Source organism: Staurois parvus, unplaced genomic scaffold (genome assembly GCF_062004578.1).
Source record: "Staurois parvus isolate SC_StPar_1 unplaced genomic scaffold, SC_StPar_1.0 ptg000958l, whole genome shotgun sequence".
Lineage (NCBI taxonomy): Eukaryota > Metazoa > Chordata > Amphibia > Anura > Ranidae > Staurois > Staurois parvus.
In genome coordinates this window covers 1,581,298-1,589,643 of record NW_028318754.1, presented here as the reverse complement: position 1 = coordinate 1,589,643, position 8,346 = coordinate 1,581,298, and the positions used below count along the sequence as shown (strand labels likewise).

The 8,346-nt window shown below is 45.5% G+C and overlaps 1 long non-coding RNA gene across 1 annotated transcript in view; it reads left to right on the top strand.

The window, feature by feature from the left end:
* The first annotated feature begins 242 nt into the window (after positions 1-242).
* The window catches only part of LOC149441695 (uncharacterized), a 47,986-nt gene continuing 39,882 nt past the window's right edge, over positions 243-8,346 (top strand). Inside the window, exon 1 of the long non-coding RNA XR_016307307.1 lies at positions 243-2,717. This is a non-coding gene — a long non-coding RNA (uncharacterized LOC149441695). The remainder of the gene's footprint in view (positions 2,718-8,346) is intronic.

Sequence of the window (8,346 nt, the reverse complement as noted above, 5' to 3'; positions counted from 1 at the left end):
AGTTCAAACAGGTGCCATTGATACAGGTAATGAGTGCAGGACAGAGGAGCCTCTTAAAGAAGACGGCATATAGACCAAATACTTATTTTCCACCATAATTTGCAAATAAATTCTTTCCAAATCAGCCAATGTGATTGTCTGGATTTTTTTTCTCATTTTGTCTCTCATAGTTGAGGTCTACCTATGATGCCAATTACAGGCCTCTCTCTTCTTTTTAAGTGGGAGAACTTGCACAATTGGTGGCTGACTAAATACTTTTTTCCCCACTGTATATATATTGACATGGGGTAGTTAGCTCTCGTGGTAGATGCATTATTATATTGAGTCTACTGCAGACAGGAACTATTTTTAAGGGCTTGGTATCCCACTTTTATTTGAAAGGAAGCAAACATTTACAAACAAATGACTTCCTATGCAGGGGATCTTCTCCAACTTAAATACACACACTGGAAAATGCCAAATCACCTAGCTCATAAGCTCACTCAGCTTCAATGGCAGTGGCTAAATGGTTAGCACTTCCGCCTGGCAGTTCTAGGGTCATTGGTTTGAATCCCAGCCACGGCACCACCTGCCTGGAGTTTGCATGTTCTCCCTGTGCCTGCGTGGGTTTCCTCTGGGTACTCCGCTTTCCTCCCACACTCCAAAGACATGCTGCTAGGTTAATTGGATCCTGTCTAAATTGGCCCTAATATGTGTACGTATGAATGTGAGTTAGGGACCTTAGATTGTACACCCCTTGAGGGTTAGGGACTGATGTGAATGTACAATATATATGTGTAAAGCGCTGCGTAAATTGACGGTGCTATATAAGTACCTGAAATAAATAAATAAATAAATAAATAATGGCAGTTCCACGCTGCCCCTCTTATTAGTCTCTCAGACTATGTTGTCCAGCTCTCCTGGATACTTGGCTATCTAGCCTTTAGTCAAAACACCCTGCTGCAAGGCCCGCCTATGGATTGGGGTTCTCCTGACACCCCAAGAGGAGCTGACCTGACTCCTGGAACTGAGACTTCTGTCTCCTGGCTTCTGGCTGGAGCCCTCTGACCCCTTAATAAGACCTTCTGTTTCCCACACTGGGAGCTGTCTCCAACTGAGAGCTCTGAGCTATCCTCAGAACTGAGTATATAACGACACTGCACACCTGTGTACTCAGTCTCAGATTGCAGGTGTCTAGCAAAACCCAGACACAGGATTGAATGTTCCGATTCAGAGCTGCAGAATCCAAGAAAGCAAAATCCACAGCTTTCTCTGCCCAGAAACACGAGTGTGGAACATTGCATTCACCCTAAATGCAAATCCTATGTCACATATTCCTATCTTCTCACAGCGACAGAGTCTCGTCCTGTCTCATATCCCACACTCCTTGTTTTGAACCAGAGGAAGGAACACATGAACCCGTCATTGTGGTTGTGTAACGTCTTCCAGATTAGCTAGAAAGGTTTTGTTTTCTTTTTTAGATAGAGGCTGAGTAGCAGAATGGGATGTGTCAGCCTGGGAGTGAGGCAGGAGTTCACCTCAGAACAGGTTGGGAGGTTCTACAGGTCAGGGCTTCTGGAGCCCTCCCACCCTTCCAGAAACTGAAGAACTTTCATGGAACAGGGGAGGAGGAGGGGAGGAAGCCCAGATCTGCATGTTTGAGGGACCTTGGCCAATCCCCTGGCAGGATGCTGGGCATGGTGACCAGGGCAACCCTTAAATATGATAGAGCCTGGGGAGAGAGGGGACTTGGGTGAAGATAGATTGAAAGAAGGCTGGAATGTGGAATCTGGGAGGGACCTCAGGGAAAATGTGTGTTGCCTGGCTGTGCAAAGCATAGGGGGACCCAAACCAAACTCAGCAGCCCTTAGTGCTGCAGTTGGAGCACCTCTGTGCCAGCCATTCGATGCGTTGGCTCAACTCTTCTTCCAGGTATGTTTCCAGGCTCTCCCTACCCTGGATCTCAATGGGGTCCTAGTATACGCAGCCTTCTCCCTTTATTTTGCTCTCTGCCACCCCCTGCAGGCTGAACAAAATTTTGTTTACGGTTGCCAGGGGTGACAATGGACACTTTTGCACAAACATCTTCACTTGAGAATTTGAGCCAGGTCTCATCTGCAAACAGACTTTATCCTATTGCTAAGTTTTCCCTTACCAGAGCGTTGCTGGTTAGTCCAGATTACATGATCCCTCTCTCTGGAACACCACTGGTCATGTTCTTTAGCAGGTGAGCTCCAGGATTTATCAATCTCTTGTCTGGTCTAGTTACTCTGTGAACCTTCCTATAACAAAGGGCACTGGGCAACAGCATGAGCCCGTTTGCAACAACACACGCAGTGCACAGACCTCCTTGCTTCATGCTGTGGCACACTTTGACTCGTTGTCAGGGACAACCTTCACTTTTCCTGGAATGACCAGTTTGCACACTGCGGACTCTGGCCTGTGTGGGACTTGCTTGGGCAACATCCCTTTATCCATAACAGTCTTTCTTTCATTTCAGCAAACATTGCTTCCTTTCTATGTTTTGACCACCGCATCCTTGCAGTCACACACACGGCAAATTGTAACACAGTTTACAGCAGATGTTTTTTCTTTCCTTTCACAGGTACACCACCTGAAACATGCAATGCCTTTTGCCTGGCTGTACTTCCACACACAACCAACAGTTCCTGACATGAACTCACCATTGGAGTGACGACCACCATATGTTTGCCTGCATACTCCAATTGTGACATGAGGTAGTTAGCTCTCATGGTAGATGCATTATTATTTTGAGCCCTCTGCCCAGATACACTAGTTTGGAACGTCACACCCACCCTAAATTAATGCTAATTTCCGGGACTTTTCCAGAGCTTCCCCCATCCTCTGGAACTCTCTACCCCAATTGATCAGACTATCGCCTACTCTGATCACTTTTATGCGATCTCTGAAAACCTATCTCAGGGAAGCCTATCCTGCCCTCAGCTAATAATGGAATCTTCTACTCCTCCAACCAGTCCATCCCCCACAGTTACTACCTTTTGTACCACTAGCCCCTCCCTCTTGTGTGAAAGTGGGAATCCTGTGTCACATTTTCCTATCTTCACACAGTGGCAGAGTCTCATCCTGCCACAATACATAAAGGGTATTGCTATCAAATTTGATTATAACCCAGTAGTTATTTTGTTGCTTTTTTTCAAAAATTTGATCCATTAGATATACAAGTATGTTTATGAAATTTATACAAATGTGAATTGTCATCTCTTATATTGTTTTTTGTTACTTTCCTTTTTCACCATCTGCATACATCACGGGATACTCTGCTCTGGGGAGACCGGAGCTATTGTATTTTTGTTGCCAGGCCAGTGTGGACATGGCCTATTTTTTGTGGGGGGTGAGTGTAGGTTGCTAAGTAATAGGAAAAAAGGTTAGTGATCTTTCACTGTTACCAGTAGGGGTCATTACACCACTGGCCATTGTATGAGCATTCCTACTTGACTGAGTTAGGAGTATTCATATTTCTAGTCAACCCAGTAGGAGGTTCAAGTTGCTGGCCATGTTGGGGCAGAGTATAAATATTTGGGAAGGCCATTTGCTAGCTCCCTTGCCTCAGGCTGAGGCCTGAGAAGCTGCTGCCGGTCTGTTGCTGCTGGGCCCAGGAGTCCGATTGAGACCTAGCATACATTTGAAGTAAACATCTACACATCTGGCCTAGAGGTTCACCAGCTGGTAAAGCTGCCACCTCTGAAGGCCTTGTAGGTGCTTCGTTTGCTGTTCTGATGGCTCTGGCAGAACCTTGGAGCCCATACCTGCAACTACAGAAACATCTCTGAGACTTCACCCTTAAGGATCCAGATGGCTATCACTTCACTAGAAAGGCAACAGAAAGCTAAGTCTGGGCAGCTATCCTCTAGCATTGTGAGTAAACAACTGTTTGCTGATCCAAGGATATAATAACCAATGAAGCTTTATGGGGTACAGATTGCACAACGAACGCTAACCTGGCCTTTCCTTCCATTTTCAGTGGTCAAGGAGTGCTATGTTCAGGACAGTGAAGTTAGTGTCCTTTTCTTTAAAACCTGTATGTATCTAAGTATCCCATGCCCATCTCCCCTTCCTCAGTTACAAGTTTACTCAGCATTAAAACTTAAAAAGACATCGCCTAGACCAATTACTGGGTCAGTGTGCATTGAGTCACTAATTTGTGTATGTGTGCGCTGGCAGCCTTTGTGCAATTAGGAGAAGAACTCTGGTCATCATCATCATTATCAACATTATCACTAATTTCATCCCATTTTATCATCATATAAAATCAGCCAGCGGCCATTTCGGTGGAGAAGGGCTACCACTACAGGTAGAATTAAAGATTCTAATTGGTCAGCACTGTCACATGGACTGCGCTGACCAATCAGAAGCTGTCTAGCCCATACTGTCAGCACTGCAAGGAGAGGAGAGAAAGCAGCGGGGGTTTCAAATCCTGTGACTGGTGAATCTGCTTTTTCATTGTCTGACAGCAGGGGATTGGCAATCTGGTACAGCAGGATGGGGGGGATGGGGAGAGGGTCCAATGGATGGCTGAAACCACTGGAGGCTGGAGGAGAGGGGCGCTGGAGGCTGGGGGGAGAGAGCCATGGGAGAGGCTAGAGGAACTCAAGCGGCAGCCTCTGATGTCCACAGTGGGATTGGAATCCGCAGCTGGTGGAACCTGTCTTTCATGGAGGTTTCCCATACTGCTCTTGTGTGAATGTAGGCTCAAAGTCACTATGACAAGCCTGGGTTCACACAAGAGCTCTGCGTGAAACCACATACGATTCAGACAGGAATCGCACCGTATTTCTGTTCAAATCGCATGCAATTCTTTGCAGTGCGATTTGAGTCCATTCAATTTGTATAGGCTTTGCATCGCAAAGGTATCAGTACTTGGTATTGGTGAGTACTTGACAGAAAGTATTGATACTTGTACTCGCGGGTAAAAAAAATGGTATCGGTGCATCCCTAGGTTCTTCCCCAATGCTCAGAGCTAGCAACAATGTCTATCACTTCTTCTGTTAGATCAGTTTAAATTTATCACTTACAGTATATTAACATGTAAAACAGTACTTTTTTTTTTCGTATTGTAAGTTTTTATTAAAAGGGAGTTCCACTCAAACTATCAAAAAATAAAAGTCAGCAGCTACAAAAACTGTAGTTGCTGATTTTTAAAAAACAGCCACTTACCTGTCCCTCGGTCCCGTGGTGTGTCCCCCGCAGCTCGTTTCACCAGCCGTCCTGTATTCCAGGAGGCCGGCATCTTCAGTGTGGGTACCTGGCTGTGATAGCTTGTGGCTTCACAGCCGGGTACCCACTGCGCATGCACGAGTAGTGCTGCGCTTCGTGAATGGTCCTGTAGTCTTCTCTGACCTGCAACATGTCCAAAAAGACTACAGGGAGGGAGGACACCTTTCGTTTCCTATCGCCTAGGTAATCTGACCAGAAGTGGGAGCGGGTACCTGTCAAATTCGGGTACCCACTCCCCCCCGCTCCCCCAAAGGTGCCAATCCTTAATGGGGAGCAAGGGAGCAGTCCTTAAAGCGGAACTTTCCCTTTTGGGTGGAGCTCCGCTTTAAGAGCCAGTGCCCATTTTTTTTAAAAACAGAACATAGTGTGGCAGCAAGAACTAAGGGATGTGTCCAGGATGGGAGGTATATTTGTCCCAGGTTCATGCTCTACACCAACTGTTTCTCCTTTTGTGCTGTGTAGTGAGCCTGTTTGGCTCACTGATGATTTCATGAGCTCAGCTGTAGTGAGTTAAGGGCTCTGGGCTCTATAAAACTCCCAGGCTACTTAGAGAGAATGCTCCAGCCTGGAACCAGGTTGCTGTGCAGGACAGACTGGGGAGCAACCAAACAATACTGCGGTGAGAGTAAATCTGTGTGATTTTGGGCTGGGAGATGCTCTGTGTGAACCCCCTGTGTCTGAGCAGCGATAAGCTGTATCCAGAAGGTAGATAGGAACCCATGTTTGCAGTTAGATGCCCAGTGTGGTAAAGCTCTATTTTCTGTTTGTATTTGTTTTGCTGTTTTTGAATATATGCACCGTGTGTTCACCAGTCTTGTAAATAAAGCACAACTTTATTCACCAAGATCCTGCTGTCATGCTAAGCCTCTTTCACCGCGTTCTGACTCATCCAGGGGGTCAAGCACAACCTGCTACTGTGCTAATCCCTCACAATAGTTGCAACAACAACACTGTAAGTGTAAACATTGCAGTGAAAGAAAACCATCATAAGTACAAAGGAAAACAAAATCAAGAGAAATATGAACATAAATAAACAGTATGGTAGTCTGCACAATTCAAAAACAGAAATCAACACAAACCTGCACATCATTGGATTACATTATTTGTCAAAGGCATGTTACCTGGAAAAGTGTCTGGACTATACAGTGGGGCAAAAAAATATTTAGTCAGCCACCAATTGTGCAAGTTCTCCCACTTAAAAAGATGAGAGAGGCCTGTAATTGGCATCATAGGTAGACCTCAACTATGAGAGACAAAATGCGAAAATAAAATCCAGACAATCACATTGGCTGATTTGGAAAGAATTTATTTGCAAATTATGGTGGAAAATAAGTATTTGGTCACCTACAAACAAGCAAGATTTCTGGCTCTCACAGACCTGTACCGTCTTCTTTAAGAGGCTCCTCTGTCCTGCACTCATTACCTGTATCAATGGCACCTGTTTGAACTTGTTATTGGTATAAAAGACACCTGTCCACAACCTCAAACAGTCACACTCCAAACTCCACTATGGTGAAGACGAAAGAGCTGTCGAAGGACACCAGAAACAAAATTGTGGACCTGCACCAGGCTGGGAAGACTGAATCTGCAATAGGCAAGCAGCTTGGTGTGAACAAATCAACTGTGGGAGCGACAATTAGAAAATGGAAGACATACAAGACCACTGATAATCTCCCTCGATCTGGGGCTCCATGCAAGATCTCACCCCGTGGGGTCAAAATGATCACAAGAACGGTGAGCAAAAATCCCAGGACCACACGGGGGGACCTAGTGAATGACCTGCAGAGAGCTGGAACCAACGTAACAAAGGCTACCATCAGTAACACACTGCGCCGCCAGGGACTCAGATCCTGCAGTGCCAGACGTGTCCCCCTGCTTAAGCCAGTACATGTCCAGGCCCATTTGAAGTTTGCTAGAGAGCATTTGGATGATCCAGAACAGGATTGGGAGAATGTCATATGGTCAGATGAAACTAAAATAGAACTGTTTGGTAGAAACACAGCTCGTCGTGTTTGGAGGAGAGAGAATGCTGAGTTGCATCCAAAGAACACCATACCTACTGTGAAGCATGGGGGTGGCAAAATCATGCTTTGGGGCTGTTTCTCCGCAAAGGGACCAGGACGACTGATCCATGTACAGGACAGAATGAATGGGGCCATGTATCGTGAGATTTTGAGTGCAAACCTCCTTCCATCAGCAAGGGCATTGAAGATGAAACGTGGCTGGGTCTTCCAACATGACAATGATCCCAAACATACCGCGCGGGCAATGAAGGAGTGGCTTCGTAAGAAGCATTTCAAGGTCCTGGAGTGGCCTAGCCAGTCTCCAGATCTCAACCCCATAGAAAACCTTTGGAGGGAGTTGAAAGTCCGTGTTGCCCAGCGACAGCCCCAAAACATCACTGCTCTAGAGGAGATCTGCATGGAGGAATGGGCCAACATACCAGCAACAGTGTGTGCCAACCTTGTGAAGACTTACAGGAAACGTTTGACCTCTGTCATTGCCAACAAAGGATATATAACAAAGTATTGAGATGAACTTTTGATATTGACCAAATACTTATTTTCCACCATAATTTGCAAATAAATTCTTTCCAAATCAGCCAATGTGATTGTCTGGATTTTTTTTCTCATTTTGTCTCTCATAGTTGAGGTCTACCTATGATGCCAATTACAGGCCTCTCTCATCTTTTTAAGTGGGAGAACTTGCACAAATGGTGGATGACTAAATACTTTTTTGCCCCACTGTATAAGGGGGGGAGGGAAAGGGGGAGAGGAAGGAAGTCTACCAAAGGGAGAATGGTCCCATAGGTCCCAAATAGAGTGAAAGCGACCTGAGTGTTCACCCACTAGAGCTGTAAGATATTACATTTCCCTAATTTCTGAGATCTCTCTTAAAAGATGATTTAGCATGGTGATATCTACTGATTTACAATATCGTGGTATCACCCTTCTAGCGGCCGTCAGAATATGCACTCTCAACCTCTTAGATTGCTTGGGGATACCCATAAAGGGTAGCCCCAAAAGATAGTGTAGCGGATCTAGGGGTAGGATAACATTGAGTACTTATATTTTATATAAGTTTTCTTTATACACAACACAACAAGAGGTC